The sequence below is a fragment of the Carcharodon carcharias genome, chromosome 12, assembly GCF_017639515.1.
Source record: "Carcharodon carcharias isolate sCarCar2 chromosome 12, sCarCar2.pri, whole genome shotgun sequence".
Classification (NCBI taxonomy): domain Eukaryota; kingdom Metazoa; phylum Chordata; class Chondrichthyes; order Lamniformes; family Lamnidae; genus Carcharodon; species Carcharodon carcharias.
In genome coordinates this window covers 50018019-50041232 of record NC_054478.1, presented here as the reverse complement: position 1 = coordinate 50041232, position 23214 = coordinate 50018019, and the positions used below count along the sequence as shown (strand labels likewise).

Sequence of the window (23214 nt, the reverse complement as noted above, 5' to 3'; positions counted from 1 at the left end):
ACAGAGTTGTACTATCCAATCAACATCAGCTCTCCCATGTTACAAGATAAAGCCACCAACCTTTGATAAAAATGCATTTAATCTCAACAATAACCAACAAGGTAGAAACAGTAAATTAAAGGGTTGCAATTACTTTGTCCCAACCTTTTAACCTTTCACATTTTGAGAGTTTGTTGCTTCAGAGCATGAGGCATTATTAATTATCATATATAAGACTGATGAGAACTTACCTCCAAATGTGTGGAAAATTGTTGTTCACAAAATAACTCAGACCCTGAGAGAAACAAAATTGTAAATGATGGCTAAGAAAACAGAGTTTGCACACTAATAAACACTTTTAATTAAAGTAGGATAGAACTCTAAGTAATAAAATATTCCCATCTTTATCAGATTACAAAATTTTAATTTCCTTGAGGTGAAATAAATTCTAGTCCTATTAATGTTGCACTGCTAACATTTTTATCTTATTTTAATAACATAGTGTAAAATATAATTGCTTTTCAGCACTTAGGAAAATCTAACTTATTCAGTTCTGAGTATTTTATATTAGAATGGAAAGTAATTAAAAAGATAGAATAAATCTTTTGCAAACTATGGTGACCAATTCTGTTTGGTTAAGATTCTACTTTAATTTTCAGCCACAAAAATGTGAATATAAATGCCTACTTTTGAGGATTGCTAATCATCATGGTTGTCCTCACTCAGTCAGTTGTAATTTACACGAACATTGATATAGGGAAACAGTAGCATTAAAATAAATGTTCGAGATCAGGTCAATTTATATTAAAAATATAGAAGTCACAAGAAATTATAACTTGTTGTAGCACCAATTACAAACCATAATATAAGATTTTTTTGAAAACTTTTTCCTAGAATTCTTCAAATAATGCTCATTTTTAAAATTGATGAACAGTGCATCAGTACTATAAAACATATTAGGTTTATTATTCAAACATAAGAATTTAGTCAATTTTTGCCTTCTTGATAGCACACTATTGCTGACATTGGATGTGCATCCATTCTGATTTTCCTTCCCATTGAAGCCAAAATTGAATTTTGCCTTCATTGTCTCGTTAACCACTGGTAGTAATTAAGTGGCTCATTCAGATGCTGAAAACATTCACATGTTCCTGCTCAGTGAGCAGGAATTAAATGCTTAGCCTATGTCAATAAATGGGATACCATACAATAGAGGTCAGAAAATGGAGACCATTTCAAACAAAGATTTCCAAGTACATTCTCATAGACGTCTCCTGTACATTTGCAATGGAGTCAATTGCGGCTGGACACGGCAGGTGGGAGAGCAGGATGGGTGGGTACTTGGGAGCCGCTTCTCTGATGACTGCCCCGCCATCCTCTTGGAGGAGGTGGCTGCCAGGCGGGACACCAAGAGTGCATGGGAGGAGGTGGCAGCGCAGCTCAGCAGCCGGGACGTGGTGCGGCACCCCTGGGTCCAGTGCCGGAAGCGCTTCAATGACTTGCTGTGCTCAGAAGGGTGGAGTGCATGGGAGGAGGTGGCAGCGCAGCTCAGCAGCCGGGACGTGGTGCGGCACTCCTGGGTCCAGTGCCGGAAGCGCTTCAATGACTTGCTGTGCTCAGAAGGGTGAGTACCGTGTTGGCCTGTGTCAATGTGCAAATGTTAAGGTCTAGCCATCCCCCCGTGGACGTCAGAGGTGCTAGAGTCTGCGTACCAACTGTCAGTTATGCCAGAGCTGGCCAAGGGGGTAAGTCCTCGCTGCTTGGACTGAGTGCCTTCTGGCTCTAAAGCCACGACTGGGAAGTGCCCTGGGAGGTGCTCCTCAACTGGGGTTGGGCAGGCTGCAATGGCGCTGCAGGTATAGAGCGGACTAATCAATGCTCCTCTGTTGTTTCAGGAGAAGTCTGCCCACAACAATATGGAAAGGTCGCAGATTGGCGGAGACAGTGCTAACCTCCTAATCTTTTCGAGCTATGAGCAAGATGCCCTGGAGCTTGAGACCTGCACACCCCACGTGCAACTGGGCGTGGAAAGGCCGGGGTGCCAGACCAAGAGCGCAGTGCATAGAGGTGGGACTTTCGGTTTGTCAACCATTCTAGTATAGTCTTTTCATTGAAGTGAGCCTCGAACCTGGAGTCCCCATTGATCAAGGGCACCATGATGCAGATCTCGTCTGTCTCAGCAGGGTGCCTGGCATGCACAGTGACAGTGTGATGACTTTAACTAATGATATGTCCTTCTTCTCTCTTTTAGGTTCGCCAGCAGGCGTTCGATCTCCGGACCTCGAAGGGCCACCCCTGATAACCAGAGGCACTGGGCGTCATTTGCACCTGCGTCACACCAGCTCTCCAAAGCAGGCACCAGCAGATATACCAGCACCTTGGTGGGCATTAGAGCGGCAGCTAGTTTATCAGTGTGCGTTGGTGAGGGCACTTCAAAATCACTTGAGGTGCAGGTGGAGGCAGAGAGGGCCCAGGGCACCGGCAGTCAGAGGACTGCTGGGGACCAGGGCGATGCTCAGTCATAGGCTGATAATGAGCCTCTGGAGTTGTCCAATAGGCGGCAGATGTTGGATGTCCAGTGAGATTTGCAAGAGGATCTGGCAGAAATCCATGAGGGTCTGCATGCATCTATGAGGGTGATGGAGGAGTCCATGCAGACCCTGAGCACTGCGTTAACCCTCATGGCCGGGTGCACTGCCTCCTCCATTGAAAAAGTGGCGACTCTCATGGAGAGGCAGCTCCAGGAACCGAATGGGGGGTTCCTGGGGTAGCTCTCAGACCTGCAAGGACTCACACAGGCACTGACCTCAGGTGGTCAATGCCAGTGTGGGAGATGGGTGCGGCACCCAGTATCCCAGCTAGGTGCCTGTCCATCAATGGCATGCAGGGAGGACCACAGCGAACTCACGTTGGTGCAGAAGCTGCCTGTCATCTCTGTGGGCTCCTCTCAGGGCACTCCACCACTCTGCCAGTGACCGTGACATCCAATGATGCTGCGGTGACTGGGAGATGCCAGCCATGGCATTGGCTGCTCCCTCCTAGGTGGGGCCAGCACAGGCTCCACTGGACAGAGGTTGACCACCAAAGTCAACAAAACAGCAGAGTCAGCAAGCTATCTCCAATGCCGGTGCCAGCAAAGCGGGTGCGCCTAGACGTGGCACTCGCAAATGAAAGTTAAAGGCACCATGAGCACAAAAGGGACAGGTCATGATGATTTTATGTTCTATTTTTAACTTTATGTATACTGGTCCAATGTTGAATACCAGAAACATTTCTGTTAACGTTATTGAATTGTCAGAATGACATAAATTAAGTTTTGTCTTCATGGCATGAGTATGCTTCACCTTTTTATTTCATTGGTGTGGGGAATGCCAGTATGTAATGCTGGATGCAGGTGGCTCTGAACTTTATTGCATGGGTATAGAGTGTTCCTTGTGTGCAAATGATATCTGGGATGGAGGCAGCAGCCCTGGCATGCGTTTGAAGCTGATCTTTGGTAACCTAGCTTAAGGAGCATTGGATCAAGGCGTCCCTGGTGTCCCTGCCTGCCTGAAGGTTACCGAGGTCTGGTTCCACACCCTCAGCATTCTCCTCACCATGCTCCTCTTCTGACTCACTACTGGACTCATCATCTGGGGCGTGTGTTGTTGCGTCAACATCCATTTCCTCCAGTGGGTCCCCATTGCCAGTGCCAGATTGTGGAGAGCGCAGTGGGCAACCACGATCAGTGACACCCGCTCCGGGGAGTATTGTAGTGCTCCCCCTGAACAGTCTAGGCATCAGAAGCACAACTTGAGAAGACCTATGGCTCTCTCTATCACTGCACTTGTGGAGGCACGACTCGTATTGTAACGCTTCTCTGCCTCTGTTCTTGGGTGGCGGAGAGGCATCATGAGCCACCTCTTCAACAGATAGCCCTTATCACCCAGCAGCCATCCATCCAGTCGGGCTGGAGCACTGAAGAGCCTCGGTTCCTGGGAGTGTCTCAGGATGTATGCATCATGGGAGCTGCCAGGGTACATTGCACAGACTTGCAGAATATACATCCTATGGTCACACACTATCTGGACGTTCATGGAGTGAAATCCCTTCCTGTTAATGAAGGCACCCGGCTGATCCGCTGGCACCTTGATGGCCACGTGTGTGTAGCCGATTGCACCCTGGACATGGGGGAACCCAGCAATCGCTGCAAAGCCTTTGGCTCACTCAGCCTGACTGGCCTCGTCCATACGGTAAAGAATAAAGGTCAGTACCCACCAGAACAGAGCTTCTGTCGCCAGCTTAATGCAACTGTGGACAGCTGATTGGGAGACTCCACACAGATTCCCCCACTGACCCCTGGAAAGAGCTGGAGGCATAGAAGTTGAGGGCCACTGTGAACTTCAGAGCCACTGGCATGGGGTGTCCGCCCACACAAATGGAGCTAATCTCAGGCCCAATCATCTGGCAAATGGAGGTCCTAAATGCTCTCCCTAGAGAGGTGGAACCTCCTTCAACATTGGAGTCAAACATATTGAGGTAGCTGCATCACCGCCTGTAAACCCTGGCAACAGGATAGTGGCGTCTTCTGCGGCCCCTTCCACCTTGGGCTGCCTGCTGGCCCTGCGCACCTTGTGCCTGCACCTCACCTCCCACAGATCCCTCCCCTGGAATAAAAACAAAAAATTGCTGATGCTGGAAATCCAAAACAAAAACAGAATTACCTGGAAAAACTCAGCAGGTCTGGCAGCATCAGCGGAGAAGAAAAGAGTTGACATTTCGAGTCCTCATGACCCTTCGACAGAACTGATTGAATGTTAGAAAAGGGGTGAAATATATGCTGGTTTAAGGTCTCCTCTACACTGGAGAGACCAAACGTAAACTGGGCGACCGCTTTGCAGAACACCTGCGGTCTGTCCGCAAGAAAGACCCAAACCTTCCCGTCGCTTGCCATTTTAACACTCCACCCTGCTCTCTTGCCCACATGTTTGTCCTTGGCTTGCTGCATTGCTCCAGTGAAGCCCAACGCAAACTGGAGGAACAGCACCTCATTTTCTAACTAGGCACTTTACAGACTTCCGGACTGAATACTGAATTCAACAACTTTAGATCTTGAACTCCCTCCTCCATCCCCACCCCCTTTCCATTTCTTCCCCCTTCCTTTTGTTTTTTCCAATAATTTATATAGATTATTTTTTCCCACCTATTTCCATTATTTTTAAATCTTGTGTATGCCGGGCTAGTCTTTCTACCCCACCCCCACTAGAGCTGTACTTTGAGTGCCCTGCCATCCATTCTTAATTAGCACATTCGTTTAGATAATATCACCACCTTCAACACTTCTTTGTTCCATTGTCTGTGACATCTTTTGATTATCTGCTCCTTTCACTGCTTGCTTGTCCCTACAACCACACCAACCCCACCCCCCACTTCTCTTCCCCCCACCCCCCCACCTTAAACCAGCATATATTTCACCCCTCTTCAACCAGTTCTGTCGAAGGGTCATGAGGACTCGAAACATCAACTCTTTTCTTCTCCGCCGATGCTGCCAGACCTGCTGAGTTTTTCCAGGTAATTCTGTTTCCCTCCCCTGGAAGTTACATTGGGACATCTGGCCTCCTCTCCCTTTCTGCCCCTCTTCCTCCTCAGAGGAGATGCCAACAGCTGAGACCACAATCCCCATTGCCAGGGTAAGGGAAGGCTGTCTGATACTGGAAGGGTCCACACGGTCTGAATCCTCCAGGGGCCTGGCAGACAGCAACGAGTCCTGAAATGAAGCCTGGGAATGCTAAGAATGAAGCCCCGAACAGAGATGTAGCTGACAAATACCAATAAGCAACCAGCAGCAAACTATCTCCAAAACTCCTGTCTACTCACGCTGGCAATGATGCTGACCCTTTTTAATCCCATGGTTGGATGAGGTTTGTGAAAACGTCAGTTGGCCGCCTGCCCATTTTGCCCATGCGATGAGCAGAAAATCGCACGGGCAAGGAAAGTCACAGTCAATTGGACTGCTAAGGGCCTTAAGTGGCCGCATAATTAATAGTGGGCGCCACTCCGGCACCCGCACACGCCCACTGAGCAAAATATCCCACGAGTGCGCGATGATGTCGGGACGCTCACCCAATGTCATTGCGCACTATTTTACTCCCATTCAGGTTGGGCACGCGCTCGTCCACAGGACGAAAAATTCTGCCCAAAGATTCTTTCTTTGGTACAAAAACTGAGGGTATAAAAATATGGGCAATGATGGCACAAAAACTTAACTACATGGATATAAGAAAAGGTCGACTTCAAACTAACAACAGCTTGCATTTATATAGAAACGTTAATATTGTAAAACATCCCATGGTGCTTCGCAAGAGAGAGATTAACAGAATTTGACAGCCAGCAATGTAAGGAGATGTGAGGGCAAGTGACCAAAAACTTGGTCAAATAGATAGGCTTTAAGGAGTGTCTTAAAGAAGAAGTGAGAAGCAGAGACGTTTAAGAATTAAATTCTTGAACTCAGGGCCTTGGGAGCTGGAGGCTTGGCTGCCAACATTGTCATTAAAATTGGGAATACCCAAAAGACAGAATTAGAGGTTGTAGGGCTGGGTGAGGTTACAGAGGTAGAGAAGGGTGAGGCCATGGAAGGACACGGAGGCCCAAATCTTCCAGTCTCCCGATGGTTGAAGATCAGACATATGATTAAGATGTGTGTCAGAACCCTGTGGAGGCCCTGGTGCACTGGCCTATGTGGGAATTGCCTGGGAAGTTTAAACTTCTGATGGGCAATTCCCCTGCTCCTCGATCCTCCATGTCTCCGGCTCTGAATTAGAGTCAGAGCTCTGAACAGTTCCGATGTACTTACCTGGATAGCTATCCAGGAAATGTTACACAGATTAAAATCTAGTCTAATATCTGGGTAACTACATAAATGACCTGCAAATCACTCACAATGACCCCCACACCCCTGCACCCGATTAACCCCCGACCCAATCCAAGTACCTCCCAACCATCGCACTATCCCAATCAGACTCAACCACCCCCCCAACCACCCGACTATCCCACTACCATCTCACCTACCTTTCCCAATTATCCAGCTTACCTACTTACTCACCTCACCCCTATCCACCTGCCAACTTACACAACTGCCTCCTCACCCACCCTTATAACCTCACCCACTTAGATATCTCACCCACTTTACCCCTCTCATTCATCTATCACCTTACCCTCCCTACCCATTTACCCATTTCACCCACCCTATCCACTTATCCACCTCACCCACTTACTCACCTCACCCCTACACACTTACCCACCTGCCAACTCACACGCCAGCCTCCTCAGCCACCCTCATCCACACTACCCACCTCACCCATTTCACCCTCTACCACAGTACCCACCTCACTAACCTACCCACCTTACCCATCCTACCTACTTACCCACCTCACCCACCCTGCCCACATACCCACCTCACCCACCCTAACCACTTAAACACCTCATCCACCCTATCCACTTATCCATCTCACCCACCCTACCCATTTCCACATTTACCCACCTCACCAACCTACCCACTTACCTCACCCACCGACCCACATTACCTCTTCATTCATTCATTCACTCACCCATTCACTAACATTCAAACTGGGCATTTACACTTAGCACTGGTTCCATAAAAAGGGAACATGTCCTGTCTTCCCCAACTCCACTCTGCTCCGACAGCGCTCTCCAAGGGGCATTGCATTCCACATTCCTGGAAAAACTGGCTCAGAAGACCCTGGAAGAAATACGGTGCATAATCGAGTCGGGGGAATTTTCGAGTGGAGCAGCAATGCAACAATGATTGCCACTCCTCTGAAAATTTGGGTTGATAACAAGAAGAAGAAATTTTAAAATCGAGGTGTTAATGAACCTGGAGCCAACACAGATTGGGAAGCACAAACCTGCCCACTCCAGTGAACAGTATCGTTTGGTACACTTTGCATCACAGTAACCACCCTACCTACTGGATAAGTCAAAAGGCAAGAGGCAAGAGAAACTGAACTAGATTAGCCATATAAATACTGTGGCTACAAGAGCAGATCAGAGGCTAGGAATTGTTCGACAAGTAACTCACCTCCTGGCTCCCCAAAGCCTGTCCACCATCTGCAAGGCACAAGTCAGGAGTAAGATGGACACTCCCCACTTGCCTGGATGAGTGCAGCTCCCACAACACTCAAGGAGCTTGACACCATCCAGGGCAAAGCAGCCTGCTTGATTGGCACCACATCCACAAACATTCACTCCCTTCACTACTGACACACAGTAGCAGCAGTGTGTACCATCTACAAGATGCATTGCAGGAATTCACCAAGGCTCCTTCAACAGCACCTTCCAAACCCACGACCACTACCATCTAGAAGGACAAGGTCAGCAGTTAGGTGGGAACACCACCACCTGGAAGTTCCGTTCCAAGTCACTCACCACCCTGATTTGGAAATATATCGCCATTCCTTCACTGTTGCTGGGTCAAAATCCTGGAATTCCCTGCACAACAGCACTGTGAGCATACCTACACCACATGGGCTATAGCGGTTCAAGAAGGCAGCTCACCACCATCTTCTCAAGGGCAGTTAGGGATAGGCAAACCCATGAATGAATTTATAAAAGGAGAAAAACTTGCTGCCAATTCAAAGAAAAACTCTGGAAAATTCCTCTGTCACTCCCCAAGGCAATCAAGCTAAACTCCAAGAAACCTTGAGTGCTCATGACTCAGCACAATCACAACCAGCAACTTACCTCCTCTAATTGGAATGACCTCTTAGAAATTAGCCAAGTTTCCTTCCAAAGGACTGCAGCAACTCATTACTCACCACAGGCTGGACTTCTGGCAATCTGATGTGGATCAGTGTCAGGTGGGATGGTGTTGCAGTCCTTTCTCTATCAAATGAAATCATTAAAATTCTTCTAATGCCCATATCCTCTGTACAGTATTGGTTAGCATTGATGGTATCTATTATCCCCTGCCAAGCTCTGAATCCCACCAGTTTGCTTTCCCATCCATAGCTCAGTGAAAAAGCTCTCCACAGTAACTCTAAAATGTATTTTCCCCTTTGATCTCCTGTTCCATTGTTCTCACACCTTGTTGAAACGCAAATCCTTCCAAATTCCACCGCAGAGTGAAAGAGGTTAGAGGTCATGTGGTATGCCTTTATTGAGTTTGTCTTGTGTAGTATTGTTGGATTTCATAATAGACATCTATAAGGGAGAGTTGCCTGAAAGGTGTTGTGGGTTTAAACAAGTAGAGAGTTTTGCAGAACACCTGCGGTCTTTCCACAAGAAAGACCCAAACCTCCCTGTCACTTGCCATTTTAACACTCCACCCTGCTCTCTTGCCCACATGTCTGTCCTTGGCTTGCTGCATTGTTCCAGTGAAGCCCAACGCAAACTGGAGGAACAGCACCTCATCTTCCGACTAGGCACTTTACAGCCTTCCAGACTAAATATTGAATTCAACAACTTTAGATCTTGAACTCCCTCCTCCATCCCCACCCCCTTTCCGTTTCTTCCCCCTTCCTTTTGTTTTTTCCAATAATTTATCTAGATTTTTGTTTTCCCTCCTATTTCCATTATTTTTAAATCTTGTATGCCCTGCTAGTCTTTCCACCCCACCACCACTAGAGCTGTACCTTGACTGCCCTGCCATCCATTCTTAATTAGCACATTTTAGATAATATCACCACTTCAACACTTCTTTGTTCCTTTGTCTGTCACATCTTTGGATTATCTGCTCCTATCACTGCTTGCTTGTCCCTACAACCACACCACCACCCCCCCACTTCTCTCCCCCCACCCCCCCCCACCTTAAACCAGCTTATATTTCACCCCTCTTCTAACATTCAGTCAGTTCTGTTGAAGGGTCACGAGGACTCGAAACATCAACTCTATTCTTCTCTGCCGAGGCTGCCAGACCCTGCTGAGTTTTTCCAGGTAATTCTGTTTTTGTTTTGGATTTCCAGCATCCACAGTTTTTTTTTACCAGAGAGTTTTGGGGGAATGGTTTATAAGACTAACCTTAAATGTGTAACTGTAACCATGTTATTTATTTTATTCTTGTTAATAAAACTGTTACCATTTATTTTTTAAAGTCCCAAAAGTTTCACTGGACCTCTTACTGCTGAGATTGGTACATTTCTTCTCATTTTCAGAATGTGAAGAAGAGGGTATTGCCCTCTGGAATTTGGTTTGTGCAGCAATTAACACCAGCTATGGTCATAACATGTTAGGACAACTGCCAAAACTGTGCAATAGGTTTGCCCAACATTCATTCACAACACACTGATGGCCTGAACCCAGGAATACAGGTAGATTCAGGTGCACTCAAGTCAGTCAGTTTCCAAAAACAGACCAACTAATTCACAGCAGGGTAAAGGAAAATCAGCCCCGACATATCCTGTCTTAATATTTCAGACCAGAAGAGGTAACAGTCTGAGTATATGTTGACACTAGTAGCACATATAAATTCAAAGACATAAAAACAAAAAAACTGCGGATGCGGGAAATCCAAAACAAAAACAAAAACAGAATTACCTGGAAAAACTCAGCAGGTCTGGCAGCATCGGCGGAGAAGAAAAGAGTTGACGTTTCGAGTCCTCATGACCCTTCGACAGAACTTGAGTTCGAGTCCAAGAAAGAGTTGAAATATAAGCTGGTTTAAGGTGTGTGTGTGGGGGGCGGAGAGAGAGAGAGAGTGGGAGGTGGAGTGGGGGTGTGGTTGTAGGGACAAACAAGCAGTGATAGAAGCAGATCATCAAAAGATGTCAACAACAATAATACAAAAGAACACACAGGTGTTAAAGTTAAAGTTGGTGATATTATCTAAACGAATGTGCTAATTAAGAATGGATGGTAGGGCACTCAAGGTAGAGCTCTAGTGGGGGTGGGGAGAGCATAAAAGATGTAAAAAAAATAAATAAAATAAATAAATAAATATTTTTTTTTTCTCTTTTTATAATGGAAATAGGTGGGAAAAGGAAAATCTATATAATTTATTGGAAAAGAAAGAGAAAAGGAAGGGGGAAACAGAAAGGGGGTGGGGATGGGGGAGGGAGCTCACGACCTAAAGTTGTTGAATTCAGTATTCAGTCCGGATGGCTGTAAAGTGCCTAGTCGGAAGATGAGGTGTTGTTCCTCCAGTTTGCGTTGGGCTTCACTGGAACAATGCAGCAAGCCAAGGACAGACATGTGGGCAAGAGAGCAGGGTGGAGTGTTAAAATGGCAAGCGACAGGGAGGTTTGGGTCATTCTTGCGGACAGACCGCAGGTGTTCTGCAAAGCGGTCGCCCAGTTTACGTTTGGTCTCTCCAATGTAGAGGAGACCACATTGGGAGCAATGAATGCAGTAGACTAAGTTGGGGGAAATGCAAGTGAAATGCTACTTCACTTGAAAGGAGTGTTTGGGTCATTGGACGGTGAGGAGAAAGGAAGTGAAGGGGCAGGTATTGCATCTTTTCCATGGGCATGGGGTGGTGCCATAGGAGGGGGTTGAGGAGTAGGGGGTGATGGAGGAGTGGACCAGGGTGTCCCGGAGGGAGCGATCCCTACGGAATGCCGATAGCGGGGGTGAAGGGAAGATATGTTTGGTGGTGGCATCATGCTGGAGTTGGCGGAAATGGCGGAGGATGATCCTTTGAATGCGGAGGCTGGTGGGGTGATAAGTGAGGACAAGGGGGACCCTATCATGTTTCTGGGAGGGAGGAGAAGGCGTGAGGGTGGATGCGCAGGAGATGGGCTGGACACGGTTGAGGGCCCTGTCAACGACATATTCAAAGACATATTGTCTAAAATTTCCAACCATTGAGTTTAATAGATGGAAAGTTAAGGGCCGCAAACTTGCAATTTTTGATACCTGTGGCCACTTGTATCTATTTGGGAAATCATCCCTAAATGTGGTTGTCCTTTGTAATTTGAAGAATAGCATAATCAATGCAAATTTTACGTTCTCTACCCAAGTCTAATCTCTTAGTATCTCTTTGCTCTGGAAATGGTTGGACCATCTGAACAAAGGTGAATCCTCTTATGCAGTGATCTTATTCCATCTCTGTTCCATTGCAATATGAACTGCATCAAGGTTGAGCCTTCACTAAATAGTCTTTGACAGTGTTATGATCCCTGTGGGGATCTGTAAACCAAACTGAACAAACCTTAAATGAAGGAATTACGAAACACGGTTTTACTTTCTCTAAGTTTCATTTAGCACAAATGAGAATCAACGTAACTTAAACATAACGTAACAGGTAACCGCAGACTGTATGAATTATAAATTTCCCATGGGGCAGGATGTTAGCATCGTCAGGTGGGCACAACGGGTGAGCCCGGGGGTGGTCATGAAGTCAACCATCTCCTGCGATCGGGCACTGACATTAATTGGCCAGCCAGTGTGAAATCAATGGGAGGAGGGAGAAGGGCAAGTGTGGATGTTTGCGCAAGCGCGCAGGGGGATGCACTGAAAGCTCCCTGAGACACAGAGCTGCCTCAGGGAGCTGAAGATTTTTAAAAACGCAAATAAAGATTTTACAAATGTTAAAAACATGTCCCCTCATGTGAGTCTCTCACATGGGCAGGGACATGTTATAAATGATATTTCAACATTTTTATTTTATTTTTAGTTCCTGTTGGAAACCTCATCCCACCCGTGGATGAGGTTTAATAAAAAATCCAAAGGCCGCCTGGCAGATTCGCCTGCCCGCCAACCAGTGAAAAGGTGCATTCAATTGTGACTTTAATGGCCTTAATAGGCCTGTTAATTGTCAGCGGGTACACTGCTGACTCCCATGCTTGCCCGCCGACCAAAACATCGCGCAAGTCCACAATGATGTCGGGACGCTCGCCACTAGTGCTGAGCAGGTAGTCGCTGCTATCATTAATCCTGTCCCCAACAAGATTGCTTGGAGGCAGAAGTGCATCGGATAACCAACCAACTTTTTTATTTCCAGTCCTGCCTCCAAACTGCCTCCATGGGCCGTTTAGTTGCATCATGACTGTTTGAGGCAGGCTTGATGGGCTGACCATTATTTTCCTGTCTCTCATTTCATATGTCTGTCTGAAATTTAAGAATAAATCATCCAAATTCAAAGTGCCACTGTTGTCTCATCAGACAGTCTTACAAGCAGATTATGTTTCTGACATCCTGTGGAGGGCTCCCCTCCATAATGCTAGCATGCTGCAGAGAACACCTCTACTTTGATGCACCCTCATGGTCTCCTGCCTGCCTCAGCAGTGCCTACCTCTCCTGGTGGGGCTGCCAGTTTGACATTGCTGTGGGTTCTCATACTGAGCCTCCCACTTCACTAGTCCACTATCATCTTGAATTGTATTGATCCTGCACAATGCTGGTGTTAGCAATCAGCATGAGGTAACTGCACCCAATATCTGCTGCTCTTCCAACCTCACCCAACTTATTCATGTTCAGTCCAGCTTGGTCTCCTGCAGAATATTAGGAAGACAAATAATCTAGATTGTACCTTCAGTCCACATGGATGATTAAAAGTAATTATTGCAAAGGAGGTTTGATAGCTAATTAGGCCCATCAATGGGCCAATTGGGGAAAAGCTGATGGCGCAGCCAGGGTCTTCCTTCTGACCGGCAGGGTTAATGTATAGACCAGAGCCTGGCAAGTAACTTCCACCAGCAGGGCAGGTGTCCATCAATGCTCCATCTCACTGCCCACAGCACCTTCCTACTGCAATGTGACAAGCCATAAGCCATCCTGTGGAGGGATCCCCCTCTATAATGACAAGCTGGCAGATTTGGCCATGCCTGAAGTTTAAGTTTTCACAATGCTGCAGAGACCACCTCTATTTTGATGGATCTTCATGGTCTCCTGCCTGCCTCAGCAGTGCCCACCTCTCCTGGTCGGGCTGTCGGTTGGACATTGCTGTGGACTCTTGCATTAAGCCTCCCACTTCAATGGTCCACTACTATCCTTAATTGGGCAGGGCTTCCACAGGTGGCTTCTTCGTTATCTGCCTGACAGTACATCATGACCGACATCCCCCCACAGCCACTTCCAAATTTCTGACCCAGAATTGAGGTAAATGCTGGGATTGAAGCCAATCAGAAAAACTCAGCTCAATGTCTCCCAATGTGCAGTCCCACTTATTATCATGTAAATTCCATGGAAAAGCAAAAAAAAACCCTTGGGCCATTCAGGGAAAAAAAACTGAGACATTCCTCTTCGATTCCTAAAGGCAATCAATGTCACAATGGCCACGCTGTGAATAATAACCAAAAGAATGAACTAATCCAGCCCCTTTCATAATTTCTGCAGCCTCGGCATACAAGCTGATAACATGTTTAATAAGAAATATCAAAAGCACATTATAAATAAAACTCTTCTAATTTTTAACCTAAATCTCTGCTTCTGTATCTTACAGCTGTGACTCCCCATTTATGTCAACCTATTTACTTCAAGTTTGAAAACGAAATCCAAACACAATTCCCCTTAAGAAATATCTTTGCTATGTTTTCAGTAAATGTTACTAGCCTATATTTTTGTACCAGTGTTGCCATGCTAGATTAAATATGATAAAATATACCCTGGACATTAGCAAGTACAGTTGGGCTTCATAACTCATGAATTTTCAGTATCAACCAGGGTACTCCCCTTCATTGAAGGTTCAATTGAAGGGAAGTTTAGAAAATCAAAAATAAACAAGAGAGCAGAGGTGCAGGGTAGCGAAGAGGCGAATAATAATCAAAGTGTGACAGGAAGGGGCAGAAAATATAAGCAGAAGAGTGCAGCAGAAATTAGAACCAGAATGAATAATAGTGGTAAAAAGTCAAAGCTTAAAGCTCTTTATCTGAATGCATACAACATTTGTAACAAGGTAGATGAGTTGACAGCACAAATAGAAATAAATGAATATGACTTGATAGCTATTACTGAGATGTGGTTGCAGGGTGACCAAGACTGGGAACTCAATATTCAAGGGTATTCAGTGTTCTGGAAAAATAGGCAAAAAGGAAAAGAAGATGGGGTAGCTTTGTTAACAAAGGAAGGTATCAGTGCGGTGGTGAGTAGTGATATAGGTGCAATAGATCGTGATGTGGAATCAGTTTGTGTGGAAATAAGGAATGGCAAGGGGAAGAAGTAATGGGCGGGAGTCGCCTATAGGCCCCCGAAGAGTTGCCTCACTGTAGGACAAAGTATAAATTGGGAAATATTGGAGGCATGTAAGAATGGCACTACAATTGTCATGGGTGAATTTAATCTGATTATTGACTGGACAAATCAAATCGGCAGGGGTAACATGGAAGACAAATTTGTAGAGTGCATCAGGGATTGTTTCTTAGAGCAATACATTGCAGAACCTACCCGGGAACAGACTATTTTAGATCTAGTAATGTGTAATAAGGTAGGATTAATAAGAGATCTGATAGTTATGGATCATCTAAAGGGTAGTGATCACAACATGGTAGAATTTCAAATTTAGTTTGAGGGCAAGCAACTCGGATCTCAAACCTGTGTCCTCAACTTAAACAAGGGCAATTACAGAGGTATGAAGAAAGAGTTGTCTAAAGCAGGCTGGGAAAATAAACTAAGGGGAAGGTCAGTGGATGAGCAGTGGCAGACGTTTAAGCAGATATTTCATAAAGCTCAGCAAAAACCTATCCTGGTCAAAAAGAAGGACTCAATGAGAAGGATGAACCACCGTTGGTTAACAAAGGTGGTCAAGGAGAGTATCCAATCAAAAACTAAGGCATACAAAGCAGCAAAAACTAGTTTAGGGCCAGCAGGTTTGGGAATTTTTTAGGAACCAGCAGCAGATGACTAAAAAGCTAATAAAGAGGGAGAAAATTGATTATGAAAGTAAATTAGCAAGAAATATAAAAACAAACAAAGAGTTTCCACGGGTATATAAAAAGAAAGAGAGCTAAAGTGAGCATGGGACCCTTGGAGGATGCAACTGGAGAATTGATAATGGGGAATAGGGAAATGGAAGATAATTTAAGTCAATATTTTGCATTGGCCTTCACGGTGAACATTCCAAAAGTATCAGATAAGCATGGAGCTTATGGGGGAAAGATCCTGTAACGGTCTCTATTACGAGGGACAAAGTATTTGAGAAACTCACAGGGTTAAAGGCAGACAAGTCGCCAGGACCTGATGACCTGCATCCAAGTGTTTTATAGAAAGTGGCTGCAGAGATATGCAAGAAATATTCCAGAACTCACTGGATTCTGGGAGGGTCCCAGCAGATTGGAAAACTGCTAAGGTGACATCCCTGTTCAAGAAGAGAGGGAGACAAAAAGTAGGAAACTATAGGCCAGTCAGCCGTACATCTGTCATTGGGAAAATGCTAGAGTCCATTACTAAGGAAGAAATAACAGGACATTTAGAAAAGCTTAATGCAATCAGAGTCAACATGGTTTTGTGAAAGAGAAATCATGTTTCACAAATTTTCTAGAGTCCTTTGAGGATATAACAAGCAGAGTTGATAAAGGGTGCTGGTAGATGTAATATATTTGAATTTCCGGAAGGCATTCGATAAGATGCCACATAAAAGGTTATTGCACAAGATAAGAGTTCACATTATTGAAGGTAATGTATCAGCATGGATTGAGGATTGGTTAGCACACAGAAGACAGAGAGTCGGGATTAATGGGTCTTTCTCAGGTTGGAAAGATGTAACTAGTGGAGTGCCACAAGGATCAGTCCTAGGGCCTCAATTATTTACTATCTATATTAATGACTTGTAGGAGGGGGCAGAGTGTAATATATCCAAATAGACGGGAAAGCATGTTGTGATGAGGACATAAGGAATCTGTAAGTGGATGTAGACAGGTTGAGTGATTGGGCAAAAACTAGGCAGGTGAAGTTTAATGTAGGAAAGTGTGAGGTCATGCACTTTGGTAGGAAAAAGCAAAAGGCTCCATTATTTAAATGGAGAGAGACTCCAAAAAAGTGCAGCCAGCACAGAGGGATCTGGATGTTCTTGTGCATAAAACACAAAATGTTTGCATGCAGGTGCAGCAAGTAATTAAGAAGGCCAGGGAATTTTGGCCTGCATTGCTTGGGGTTGGAGTTTAAAAATAGAGAAGTCTTGTTACAACTGTACAGGGTGTTGTTGAGGCTGCACCTGGACTACTGTGTATAGTTTTGGTGCCCCAATTTAAGAAAGGATATACTGGCATTGGAGGCAGTTCAAAAGAGATTCACTAAGCTGATACATGGGATGAAGGGGTTGACTTATCAAGAACAGCTAAAAAGGTTAGGCATTTATTCATCAGAGTGCAGGAGAATGAAGGGTGATCTTATTGAAATGTGCAAGCTTCTGAGGGGGCTTGACAGGGTAGATGTTGAGAAGATGTTTCTATTAGTGAGGGGAATCTCGAAGTAGGGGGCATAGTTACAGAATAAGGGGACAGTCATTTAAAACTGAGATGCAAAGGAATTTCTTCTCTCAGAGGGTAGTGAATGTCTGGAATTCTCTACCTCAGAGAGTTGTGGAGGCTAGATCACTGAAAGTATTTAAAGGAGAGATAAATAGATTTTTGAAATATCGGGGAGTTGAAGGCTGGGGCAGATCAGTCATGACCTTATTGAATAGCGGGGCAGGCTTGAGGGGCTGAATGGCCTACTCCTGCTCCTATTTCTTGTGTTTCTTCTGTTATGTTCATTATGCCAAATAATCCAGGTAAATAAATACGAAAGGAAGGAGAATGGCTGCAAGCACTCATTTATGAGCTTATATAGGTCAAGCTGCCATGGGTAATTTTACCAGCTTTATCACAGATGGGCCAACATTTCAGTGTTCACTAAGCTTAGTAAAAAAAAAATTGGACATGGGCAAAGAGTTGAAAAATGCTTGGAAAAATGTAATGTGTGACTCATCTGTATAAAGCAGCAGAAAACCCACAAGAAAACAGATCAATTTAGCTCAAGGCCAAGTTACGGATTATTAGCAATGAACTTTTGCAGGATTCTACAACTGCAGTCACACAGAAAACTGATTATTTCACTCCAAATTATAACTGGAGTTAGTCAACTGGACAGAATAGGATGATTTCAATATCTAGCCACAGCAATAAAATAAATGAGTGCTATGTAGGAGTTTCCTGCCTGTGAGCATGGTTACTGTAGTCGGTAACAGGAATGTAAGATTGGAACAGGGATCCGAGAATGATAGATGATTTGTGAGGCGGGTGACACATAACAAGTTTTACCCTGGGCAGTAGAGAAACTGAAACAGAGCCATCTACCTCGGCACGGCAGAGGAGCAGTGCCTGTGGAGGCTCCAACTCACTAAGTACTCAGCGAGTACTTCCAGCAATGCTTCCCTCTTCAAGTTATTCACTATGGTGAAACTTGTTTATCTGCCATAATGAAGTGGATAACGGAAATGGGTGGGCTATGGAGGTCCCACTGTAAAGGCTGTGACTGAGATGTGCAACCTTTCCAGAAAGACCTCCATCACGGCCAACCATTTGCCATGCACTGTGGAAGTGAATTTCCACAGGGGTTCCCCACTTAGCTGCTGTAACCCTGAAAGGAAAGCTAGGAAAAACTGGGGAAAATAGGGTAAATGCCTTTCATGCCGTTTTCAGGGATTTCTTCAGCTCTTCCTCAAAGGAATGAGTAACAGCAAGTCTTTATTAACAACTCATAACTATGTATATACTGACTGTAGAAGGTACAGGTATGGAGCTGACTCCATCCTAGGTCTTCACCCAACTCTGTCCATCTCTAGGCTGACCATGGTTCTGGGTCATATGTCTTCCTACATCATTGTCTGAGCGTATGGTACTCAGTTCCATTTTAACCCTTTATGTACCAGACCCTACTAACACTAACGTTTCTTTGGATAAAGATGCAGCAAAGTCTAGCAGTCCATTTATCTACCTTGAAATCCCATATAAAGCAGTTGCTAACCTCTCCTTGACAGCTGATTTCCTTTTATTCCCATACCCCACTGCATGTCCTATGTGTCATTCTTGTGCAAATGCAAACTTCTTAGGGTAGCTATTCCTCACCTTGCTGCATTTCTTTTGCAGTTACTTGAGTTACTTTTTCCTGCAAAGAAAGCTGCTGCTGCTACTCCTACCAGGATATCTGCTGTCACCATATGTCATGCTCTTCTGTCTTACGCCATCCTCATACATCTGGTGTTGCTTGTCTGCACTGCACTAAAACAATGAACAATTACACTTCTTTTCACCCAGGTCTCTGCATCTCTGCATCCATTTCATAATCATAATGCTCACAGGTGCAGGCTCCATTCGATCACCTCTCCTCATAGCCCAGAGCAACCTGCAAAGCAGTGAAATTGCGAATGGTGGTATGGAGTTTCTGGTCAATAGTGCAACCTTCCTTTTACCCAATTAATTTCACAGTGAGGGCATGACATGTAAAGTGATGAGTCATCATTCTTATAGGTAAAGCATGCAGAATCGAGCATTTATTTAAATTCCTGCAGTGGCATTGTGTGGTAATATGTGGCATGAAGGAAGTTAGATTTAATTGCTTCAGCTACCCTGAATTCCTCCATGTCTTCATGTTTTTTCTCCAGCACCACTGAAGTCCATCCCAACATAATGCAAGGATTGATTGGTTTGAATTCTTCAAGCCAATTTCAAGCCTGCCCTCGTAAAATTTGGTGAGTTTGCAGCAGAATTACATGGATGGGCAGAACAGCTGATTTTCAAAATTTTTTGCCCATTTGCTCCTGGTCATGATTTATTTTTGTAAATGACACATTTTACAGTTTCATACTGACTACTGCACGGACAAGAAAACTTCAAACACTTTGTCGATCTGCAACGCTATCAATTTGTTGTTTAAACTTCTTCGTTCCTTTCTTGGTGCTTTGCTATTAATTCAAAGATTTAATAATTGCATCTAGCTTTGAAACTACTTAGCCCTGAAGTTTGCATAGTTCTCCCTTGAACAATAGAATAATTAACTGAAAAAGACTATGCACATGATTTCTCCAAGAGTTCCAGAAATCTCCCGATAAAGCTTTGGCAGGAGATTGACATCCGCTGGGGACATTCAGGGCCTTTATTTCTTTAGTTACTGGATTTAAAAGAGGAAGACATCAAGCCAACATTGGACAAAGATAATAACAACCTGTTGAACAACTCCATATTCAAAGATGTTTTAATAATTGCAGTCAGATCCTCAGCTGGTCCTCCTCCAACTTCTGCGGCATTCCAGAACGCATGCCTTCAGTGTCTAGTGCCTTTCGTGTTTTAAACTTCACCAACTTCTTCAGCACCATTTTGTTATCCAGAGTTATCCTATCTAATTGGCTCCTCCTCTTTCGCTATTGCATTCTACGAAATAGTCAGACAAAGTACTCATTACTAACTCTGCCATGGCTTCATCCTCCCTGCTGAATGCATAAAACCACTGAGCCATCAGGGAAGCAGCACTGAATTTCAAAGAGGAATTTCTCAGTTAACAAACAGTGAGAAATCCCCACAATCACAAAACACCAAAGCAATTAAGATAAAAACAAAAAAACTGCGGATGCTGGAAATCCAAAACAAAAACAAAAACAAAAACAGAATTACCTGGAAAAACTCAGCAGGTCTGGCAGCATCGGCGGAGAAGAAAAGAGTTGACGTTTCGAGTCCTCATGACCCTTCGACAGAACTTGAGTTCGAGTCCAAGAAAGAGTTGAAATATAAACTGGTTAAGAAGTTGCTGTCGCTGTAAGATAACAAAAATGCCTTACATCTGAGCTGAATCCAAACAAATGCTAAAGTGTACATTTATCCATTGGAAGTCGGGCTAAGCAGACAGACAAGTTAAATTGTTTACTGATGTCTAGTGCAGGATGCCAGCATAGCAGCTTCCAAATGCTGTCACAAATATCTGAGGTTGCTGCAATAATGTAAATAAACAGGTTTATCCACCTCTTAATGCATATGTAACAGTGTGATTTATTGAGGCAGTTTGCGTGCACTGCAACACTACTCTACATTATCCTATTTCCAACACAGCACAAAAGCTCAGTGTAGACAAGACATGATCAAATGCTTTTCTGCGAGCTTGGACAACAATCTTTGCAAGCATTCTAGGATTAAGAAACTTATTTTACCATTGCTTACTCCTTTACAGTACTGATTACATTTCCGTCAAAGGGGAACATTTAAACAAATATCAGCTGAAATATGCAAAACATAGTCTCACAATTTACTTTCTGCTGCTCTTACAACCAAATCTACTTGTTCACTTGATAATAACAATGGAAAATACTAAATTGATGAATCCTTTTACATTCTCAATCGAACAATCAGCTATAATTCATGGAACTCAACATAACTAGCTGAAAGAAGTCTGAAGAAAATTGTCTCAGACTACTTACTTTAGTTCCTGTTCAAATCTTCAGAGAAGCAGCAGCTCCTGTGCCATTCTGAATTCTGAAGCACGCACAGCAATGTTGTGCTCACGTGCATTTGTGTTGTGCTTTACTGTATTAATAACTGCGATTGAGAAACCCCCCAGTAACTTCACACAGACAGCTGTTTACTGAGGAATCTTTATTCAATCAATTTCTACAGAAAGTATGTTCCTTGCAGCAGAATTTATAATTAGAGGTGTTAATTTCTATTGTGGTTACTTAAAAGCGTAACTTCATATATACATGTTTGGAAAGTTTGGGCTTCAAGTCCTTTGAAAGTGAACATACATCCCAAAATAAGAAAGAAATAGGAACAAGAATTGGCCCCTCGGGCTTACTCCGGCATTCAATAAGATCATGGCAGATCTGCCTGTGCCCTAAACTCCACTTTCCTGCCTGCCACCACACTCCCATAATCCTTAACTCCCTTGTAGATCAAAAATCTGCCTAACTCAGACTTGAATATGTTCAATGACTCAGCATCCATTGCATTCTGGGGTAGAGAAATCCAAACATTAATGACCCACTGAGAGAAGAAATTCCTCCTCCTCCTCTGTCTTAAAGGCAAGACCCCTTTTTCTGAAGCTGTGCCCCCTAGTTCTAGGATCCCCCATGAGAGGAAACATCCTCTCAGCATTTGCCCAGCCAAGCCCCCTAAGAATCTTACATGTTTCAATGAGATCACCTTTCATTCTTATAAACTCCACTGAGTATAGGTCCAACCTCCAAGGATTTTCCTCATAGCACAACCCCACAATCCCAGGAATCAACCTAGTGAATCTTCTCTGAAATGCCTCCAATGCAAGTAAATCCTTCCTTAAATATCAAGACTAAAATTGTACACCGTACTCTGGGTGTGGTCTCACCAATGCCCATGTAGCAAAACTTCCCTACTTTTATATTCTATCCCCTTTGCAGTGAAGACCAACATTACATTTGCCTTCCTAATTACTTGCTGTACCATTTTCACGACAATGTGTTGTGCGCAATGTGAAATATTAATCGCTAGTTTCATCAATAGGTATAATGCCCTGGATTGCTTTTATAAAGGAAAGAAACAGCTAGAAATGTAATGACGCTGTGTTTTAAAATAGCTGCAGAAGTCATCTGACCTACAAATTAGCTAAGTTTCTGGAAGCCTCTGAAAGTGGATCACCAGGGGCACGTCCAGGCAATTCTCCTGATGGACATCACACCTACCATTGTTTGAACTCTCTGCAATACATTAAGCGACCAGACATACTGACTCCAGAAACTGCCAGATACAAAGAGGAACTACTGAAATTCATTATATAAGTTGGGAGTTCTCTGTTTCAATGGCATCTTGATAGCTTTGCCAATGGAAAATCAAAGTGCTTTCATTAATATGCATTACCCTCAAATGTGTGCCAATAGTCAGCTTTCACATGATCGGAACCTCATTTGTGAAAAGCTATGATTATAAGCTTGTCTGTTTGTTACAGCAAAAGGAGTCTGCAGAATGCACCAGTAACATCAAGAAGAAGACTGCAGAATGTAACACCATCTCTCTCTCTCCATGCTATTCTAAGGGTCGGAACCATCTTTCTGTTACATTTTGGAATATATCACAGAGAATTTTGATAGAAAGGAACTTCAAATGTCATAGCATCCACTTTGAAAAAAGATGGATTTTAAAGAGATTGTCTCCAGAAAAACAGCCAGCTTACATTGGCTACAGCATCACTGGGATTTCTTATGGACTTGACTTCTTATCAATTTCACCGCTTCCACCCTGTAGTTTGTTTTGTTTTTACATGCTACTGTGTACGTGTGTGTGCATGTTGCAGGATTTGGGACGTGTTTTTACCTTTCTAGTTAGCTTTATACTTTTACCTGATTGAGTTTTTAACAATAAAACTAACTCT

General features: G+C 44.1%; 1 protein-coding gene across 3 annotated transcripts in view; it reads right to left on the bottom strand.

The window, feature by feature from the left end:
* LOC121284922 (nck-associated protein 5-like) overlaps positions 1-20693 on the bottom strand; it is a 716253-nt gene extending 695560 nt beyond the window's left edge. For all 3 annotated transcript variants that reach the window (XM_041200836.1, XM_041200840.1, XM_041200841.1), the window contains exons 1-2: positions 20660-20693; positions 231-274 (exon numbers count right to left, since the gene is read on the bottom strand). The gene's annotated coding sequence lies outside the window, so the exon portion shown is untranslated. The remainder of the gene's footprint in view (positions 1-230; positions 275-20659) is intronic.
* Between the last annotated feature and the right edge of the window lie 2521 nt (positions 20694-23214).